An 8000-nucleotide genomic window follows, 5' to 3' on the forward strand; every position below is an offset into this window, starting at 1 on the left:
AGAATTTTTCAAAAGCATTAAATCTTTAATAGATTTTTCACCACCCTACCAAGGTTAGATTAGCAAACTCATATGTGGACCAAACTAATGGTTTTCATGATGGTTAAAAGAAGTGGAAAAAAAAAACTTTTCACGAAAATCGGCATAACTTTCCACATATGGAGTCCGATTGCAAAACATTTTTTATGGGCCTATAGCTTGAGAGTGGCTCTAGGCTTTTGTGAACAAATCCTGTTCAGAACACGGGTTTTATGAACAGTTTTCAAAAAAGGACGTTAAAGGGTTAAAAAATTCGACGAAGTTAGGGTGTCTAGAACTAGTTTTTTGAGAGTTTTGGGAAAATAATACTCACAAGTTGGACATAGTTTTGACTTCCCTTGGCTAAAACCTCTTAGGATCAATGAGTTAGGGACCCGTCTCCACCAACCCTCTTGCTTAAACAATTTTGTGGCACCTTTTTGCATGTAAAATTGTCTTGCTACAACATGTAAAACACCAGGACTATAATCACCAAGACTCGATTTACACATAAACAACTGAGAAAAAAAACCTCATTGTATTATGAATGTCCATTAAGGTTCAATTTTCATAGCATAATCTCCAAGGCCACCTATACTCAAACTAATGTCCTATCCTAAAAGAAAACTATATGACTAACTAGGCTCGAACTTAAGTTTGAGCCACTCACGCAACTACTTTGAAGCCTCACCTTCTTGTAAGCTCCGAGTCTTTTGATAGATCATTCAAGGAAACTTAGGTTTGATGTAAAGCTCATCATTATCTTGGCTCCACCTTACAACTCTTTAAATGTATAATATTTGAGCCACTCATGCAACTACTTTGAACCTCACCTTCTTGTAAGCTCCGAGTCTTTTGATAGCTCATTCAAGGAAACTTAGGTTTGATGTAAAGCTCATCATTACCTTGGCTCCACCTTACAACTCTTTAAATGTATAATGTAGCTCAAACTTCAATTTGAGTCTCCTTCCAAATTCAGGCTACTTCAATATAGCTTGGGATTTTTCTCACACCTCTTGTTGCTCATAGATTTCTAACACTTGAATGTGCATCTATGCTCAAACTTGAGTTTGAGCCTTCTACCAAATTCCATGGGTGCCTCCATGTAACTTGGGCTCCATCTTGCAACCCATGTGACAAGTATAGATTTCTAACACTTGGATGTACATTTAGGCTCAAACTTGAGATCGAGCCACCTACAAAATTCCATGCTTGCCTCTATGAAACTTTGGCTTTGTGAAACTCTTTTTAGCTAGGTATTTATAGCACGTAGATGTACATCTAAGTGCTAGAAATACTCTGAGCTCAAATTTGAGTTTGAGCCTCCTACCACTCTCCACGAGTTGATTCAGTGTAACTTGGGTTCCATCTTGAAACTCTTGCTAGCTATAGATTTCTAGCACATAGATGTACATCTAGGCTCCAACATCAATTTAAACATCCATGGGTGACTCGATGTAGCTGGATCCATCTTGCAACTCTTGTCATCTTCATATTTCTGGCACTTAGGTCTACATCTAGGCTCAAACTTGAGCTTGAGCCTCCTACCATCTTTCATGGGTTGATTCAATGTAACTTGGAATACATCTTCCAACTCTTGTCATATTTAGATTTCTAGCACGGATGTACATCTAGATTCCAACATCAGTTAAGCCTCTCCTACCAAACTACATGGGTGCCTCAATGTAACTTAGGCTCCATCTTGGCAGTCTTGTCACCTTTATATTTCTAGCACTTAGATATACATCTAGGATCAAACTTGAGCTTGAGCCTCCTATCATCCTCCGTGGGTTGACTCAATATAGCTTGAGATCCATCTTGCAGCTATTTTAAGCTATAGATTTCTAGAACTTAGACCTACATTTAGGCTCCATCTATGCTCCGGCATTGTAACTTAGGCACCATCTTGGACCTATTTTCAGCTTTAGATTTCTATCACTTAGATGTATATTTAGGCTCAAACTTGATCTCGAGCCTCCTACCATCCCCAATGGGTTGATTCAATATAACTCGAGATCCATCTTGTAACTCTTGTGAGATATATATTTATAGTACTTGGATGTGCATAAAGGCTCCATCCTCCTATCAAAGTCCATGGGTGCCTCTGCAATGTAACATAGTCCCTATCTTGCAACTCTTGTCAGCTTTAGATTTCTAGCACTTGGATGTACATATAGGCTCAAACTTGAGCTCAAGCCTCCTACCATCCTCCATGGATTGACTCAATGTAGATTTTCTTAATTGAATGGGATGCAAGCTTTTGCCAAAATTGTGAGTGTATCTTGGGAATGCATTAAATTTTGAGTTCTATGTTCAGACATACAATTTTACTGATATCTCTTGATTTTCTCAAAAATTGCAGGGTCCAAAACAAGGTGATTCAGTTTTCTTGTTGATGGTTCCCCAAGGAAAGCTCGTGGGTTATTCATTCCACTAATGCATCTCAACGTTGTGGTTTTGAATTGATTGGCACAGCATGTGTGGCGATACATGTACTAGAAAGTTTTGACGACACCTTCTTAATTCGTCACATTGGATGCAAGAACCATGCCTCAAGCAGTTGGAAGCATCATCAAATGGCCATTGCATAATATTGTTATAGACAGAGGAAAATCTCACACAATAGATGAGGATTTTCTTGTTGTTCAAGAAGATGGCTTGATAGATAGAGCGAATTGGAAAGAGAAAAGAGTCATCCTTTGGCTGACAATAGATCTACAAAACTTGGTAATGGAGTGGTATTGCTAGTCCACCCTTATGAGGCTATAAACTGTACTGAACTAGGTGAGAGTAGCTTGGGTGTCATTTGGAAGGTCGATGCATCCACATCAAAGTGATATTTCAAGTTTGAATTTGGTAAGCTGGCCTATTAGGTAGCTCACATTTGATAATGGTGAGCCCTTGATCAAAGACACAGGATATATTCTGCCATTGAGGGTATTCAAGATCCCCTCATGGAAGAAACGGAGATTCCCTTGACAGCTTATATGCTTCTAGTGATGAGTATGAGGATGATGGCATAGATAACAACACTGAAATTAGTTTTGAAGAAGGTATCACCAGTACAGAACTAGGTCTTCTTCTTCATACTCAAAATGATAGAGAGCAGGAAAAAAAAAGGTAATGCTCATGCTTTCAACAAACAATGTGATGCTGCAAACATTCACAAAGTTGCAACAATTGATTGTTGTGAGATGCGATGCTGTCCAATTGGAAACAGATCCAAAATCATGCAAGCGAGAGCAGACTTTTGGGGACAAAGCTACACTAGCCGATGCACATTTGTATTGGATTGTATGAGCATGGCTCATAGAAAAGATCAAGAAGAGGAATTCTTTGAGTTTACTTTTGATGGAAAGAAGTATGTAGTAAAGCATGGTATGTAATGCATAGAATAGGAAAGTCAACATTTTACAGGCTGCGTAAATAATTCTTGGATGGAGCATGAAATGGCAATCACGGAAACACTGGAATAAGAAGGAAGAGCTTGACATGTTGAGATGGCAAAAACACACATACAAGGCTTCATAGATAATAATGCAGATAAAAATGCCACATAAGTCAAGGACAACCATGCATGGCACTCGGGAAACTATTGTGTTCCAATGCACAACAAACCTGCTGAGGAGCTCAACCAAGTCTTGACGTGGCAAAGGGAGACTTTGTACTTGTGCGACCTTGTGATGAAAATTATCCAATTTGGTTAGGAGTGGTAGCAACAGATATTGATCAGAACAATGACTCAGCAACCTATCTTCAAGTGAAGATACAATACTGGGCACCAATTTCAAAGAAGAAGAATGCAAGTGATGTGGAGTTTACAAGGATTGTTGGAACAAGTATTGGAGAGAGAAAATCAACGATCCTCAACCCGAAGACACTAGCTGCATCATTTGGGCATGTAAGCCCAAGGGTGGACAAATTCCTTAAAAAATCAAGATTCCAAAGGCAATAGTCCTCAAGTCCAAAGAGAGTCAGTTGAAACTTGATGAACATGAGGCACCATCAAATGTCAATGCAAATGAGGAGGAATGATCGCTTAGCATTGACCTTTCACCTTCGTAATCTTCTAGAGATGGTTCAAATTAGTCACCCATAGCTAGGGTCATTATCAACATTGATAATGGCATCCCACCTCTCTAATCTTCAAGAAATCTTATTCAATGTGCATGGTGTTTTTTTCCACTTTAGTCACCCATGTTTTTCTTGCAACTTACATTTTAATTGTTTTATTAAATGAAGCATGTGTGGGAAGAAAATTTTGTTTTGGGTGCATGAGTGTGTGTGTGTGTGTGTGTGTGTGTGTGTGTGTGTGTGTGTGTGTGTATGTGTGTGTGTGTTGTGTGTACGCGCGCACGCGTGCGTGTGTGTGTATTTGTAAACTATCATTTGTAAAAACACTTTAGTGTATAGTATGGCTGTTGAAAATGGACCATATTGGATCTTGCAAACTCATAAGCATCCACTAAACATTGTATCTCAGTTTTCATATGTGCAACAACCTAGTACAATACAACCTTACCTCAAGTCCATGAGACACAAAGAATCGTCCCAAATTTGTGAATTTTTCCCTATTTGTGAAAAAGAGAGGTTGCAGATGTGCAAGGAGCTCATCCAAAAGGCCCAAGCTAACCACATGTTCCAGATGTTCCAAAAACGGAGGTGGTAGTTCGCAAAATAATCCAAGAATTGGAAAGTTGTGGTATTGTAAACAAAGACCAAGAAGAGCCAGGATTTGAGCCACCTTTAGATACGAGGGAAGTAGCCAATACCATGGATGGGGTTGGCTCACAAGCAATGATGACTATTCCGGAGGTAGAAGAACCGTGGCCACAATCCTTATGGGAATCAATCAGAAACCAAAAAGATGCTAGTGCTACTTTACAGTCAGCACCTATTCCTGAGATAAACATGGATCACAAATTCTTCCCAGAGGATATACAATCTCTATACGAGGATGTCGGGTCTGTCACATCTGAAGAGAGTAAACCACGCTCTCTAAAGACTTTTCCATCTTCCATAGGAGAACTCGAAACAAAATCAGAGGTTAAAATGGTACCTTCTCAATGTAAAGCCACACCAAAAATGATGGATACCAAGAGCTTGCATGAATTGATGTCTTCTCTTATACAATGAACACTTTATCTCTCAGAGCTACTAAAAATTAGACCACGTCTCTGGGGCCAAATGGGCAAACACCTTGAAAACATGGGGCTGAAAATCCCTTCACATGACCAACTTGCATATGAAACATGGATGACACCTTGCCTAAGAAACCAGAGACAAAGCCTACCAGTAAAAATAGGTGGGTGACTATTGTGAAGGAGAAGAAGGAAACACCACCTTACCACTTGAGGAAAAAGGAGTAAAGATGGTTGCTATATAAGATAGTGGGGTAGGAATTTTCATTGCAACCAAAGAGATATCAAAAAAATGATGAAATCCTACTCTTAGGAAAACTCAAATGGAACTGCAAATAGAGGATGCATACACGGAGAAACCATTGGAATATTAGAACAAATCATTGTATCCTCGTGTGGCATCGAGTATGAGCATACCTTTTTCATAATGAATTGACAAGAGCAGCAACTTTGATATCATATTGGGTAGACCATTCATGCGTCAGCTCAAAATGGTACAAGACTGGGTCTATGACTATATCTACTTGAGACACAAAGAGGTCACAACAAAAATCAGTGTCAAAGATCATAGTTATAGAGACGTATTTTGAACCCTAGGGAAGAATTAAACTCCACAACTGATTTTGAAAGCAAAGCGCATATTTGGATGTACGAATCTCTTGAGAGTGGAAGTCTTAGACAGAAAGATTTCATCCTAGAGCGTTAAATAGAAGATGAAGCATATGTACCAGAGCGATTTCCAGAGGAGTTATTTGAACCCTTTGGATGGGATCAAATACTGGCGACTCTTGATGTGTGTGTGAATGAGGCGACCCTAACTAAATTTTGCGATGAAGATGAATATGATATAACTCCCTTATTTACGATAAAGGTGTTGAAGGAAGCTAATGAATTTTGTGAGTGTGAAAGCAAAAAAGTCGAGACAAATTGCTACATCATGGAGCATGGTTCCAAGGTGCAAACAAAGGAAGCAGAGCAACCACAAGAATATGTCATCATTGACATACCTGAAGAAAAAACAAAAGCTATTTCAAAGAAGCCGACTCCACAAAAAGTGAAAATGAACGCAAATGAAGGAAAAAAGTTTCCAAATTCAATGTCAAATGTTCAAAAAATGCAAGGTCAAAAGAATAACAGGGACAAGGAAGAAGATCGATTGTCTCCTACGATGATCAAATTCAGCATATGTGGAGAAACAGGACTCAAAATCACATGTGCAGCTGTAATAGATCCAGAAGCAACAAAGAATCTAATGACATATGGAACTTGGATCATGATGGGAAAGCCGCCAATCGCGGAGCTAGAGGAGATCGTGTACACAAGTTCAAAAATTTCAATTCCTAGCTTCAGAGTGGCAACAACTGTACTCAAGTTGATTACCAGAGAGTATAGGATACTTTTCACATAATTGGCTTCCATCACATCAAAGAGAGTCTGGTCTTGACAGAAAGCTGGAGGAACATCTTCTTTCAACCACAGGGAAAATCTTTAACAACAATAGCAGCAAAGGCCCCAAAAGCACCTCAAGTCAATGCAAAAAAGGAGCAACCAAGCATAGCAGAAAAAGGTAAAGCTAAGGTAAAAGCTGAAGTAAATCAACCTCGCAAGGTGACTTTAGCCTCAATGATCTTCCATCAAACTTCGCGCGAAGCCTCTATAGACATCAAGAGCCAAACCATTGACAATGCAATGGAAACCGAGACAAAAATTCTATCAACCAAAGTTTCCATCACATCAAAGCATTAGGAAGAAGCCAAAGAATGTCAACCAAGTGTTGGTATCCAAAGAGCACATCAAAGTCAAAGACCCAGTTTGGATACATGAAGCACAAGTTCAACATCAACAAAAGGTGATAGGGAGGGTAGCATCAAATGAGTCAATCACTACTCAGGGCTACTTCCAAGGAAACACTAATGTTTGGGCCAAAAAGCCTAAAGTAATAGCTTGGATGTACTCACCTCAAGAAATAAGTTCTACAAGGAGCAAGCCAAGCTATCGACGGAATACAAACAACTCAGGCAAGCAAAAAAACAACAAAAAAAGGCATACTAAAAGACCTTCCGGGAAAAAGTCCCAAGATGCTGACAGCCACATTGGTTAGTTTCAAACAAGGTGGTCTACAAGTGGATAGGAGGTGTTACATCTGGATGTAGTGAAGAAAGAGCATTTTGCACCAACACTGCAGGATAAGGCCATGGATTGGTTTTTTCAGTATGGCATGGCAACTTTTGCAGATTATAATGATTTAAGGAAAAGATTTTTATTAAGGTTCAGGGAGGATAAAACACCTGAAGACATTTTGAAGAAGTTGAGGTAATTGAAGCAGAAAGATTTTTTTGGTTGAAGATTATGCATAGAAGTTCAGAAACTTGAATAATAGGTTGGAAGCAGCACAACAACTTTCTATGGAGCAATTGGGAGACTATTTTTGTAAGGGACTCAAAAAGGAGTTCAAAGTGAAGTGGCAGGGAGATCCTCATTAGCAAATGCACAGGATTTTACTAATTTGGTGGAAGCAGCTTCAAGAGCTGAAAGAAGATATGGAGGTAAGATAGAATTAAAGGAGAAGAAGAAGAAGAAGATTGAGGGTTCAGACCCAGAGTCAAACAAGTCAACGTCAAAAATTGATGATTCAGATCAGGATACTGAAGTCGACACTGATAGTGATGAGGAGGAAGATTGGTCAAAAAAGAAGAAGAAGAAAAAAAAGAAGCAGGAAAAGAAGAAGCAGAAGAAAGATAAGGGTAAGCACAAGAATGAAAAGAAACAGGGAAAGAAAGTAACTGCAAATACAGTCAACAAAATCATTTAGGAGATATTGCAAACAATTGGAATGAATCA

The sequence above is a fragment of the Adiantum capillus-veneris genome, chromosome 15 (assembly GCF_014529385.1).
Source record: "Adiantum capillus-veneris isolate H3 chromosome 15, ASM1452938v2, whole genome shotgun sequence".
Lineage (NCBI taxonomy): Eukaryota > Viridiplantae > Streptophyta > Polypodiopsida > Polypodiales > Pteridaceae > Adiantum > Adiantum capillus-veneris.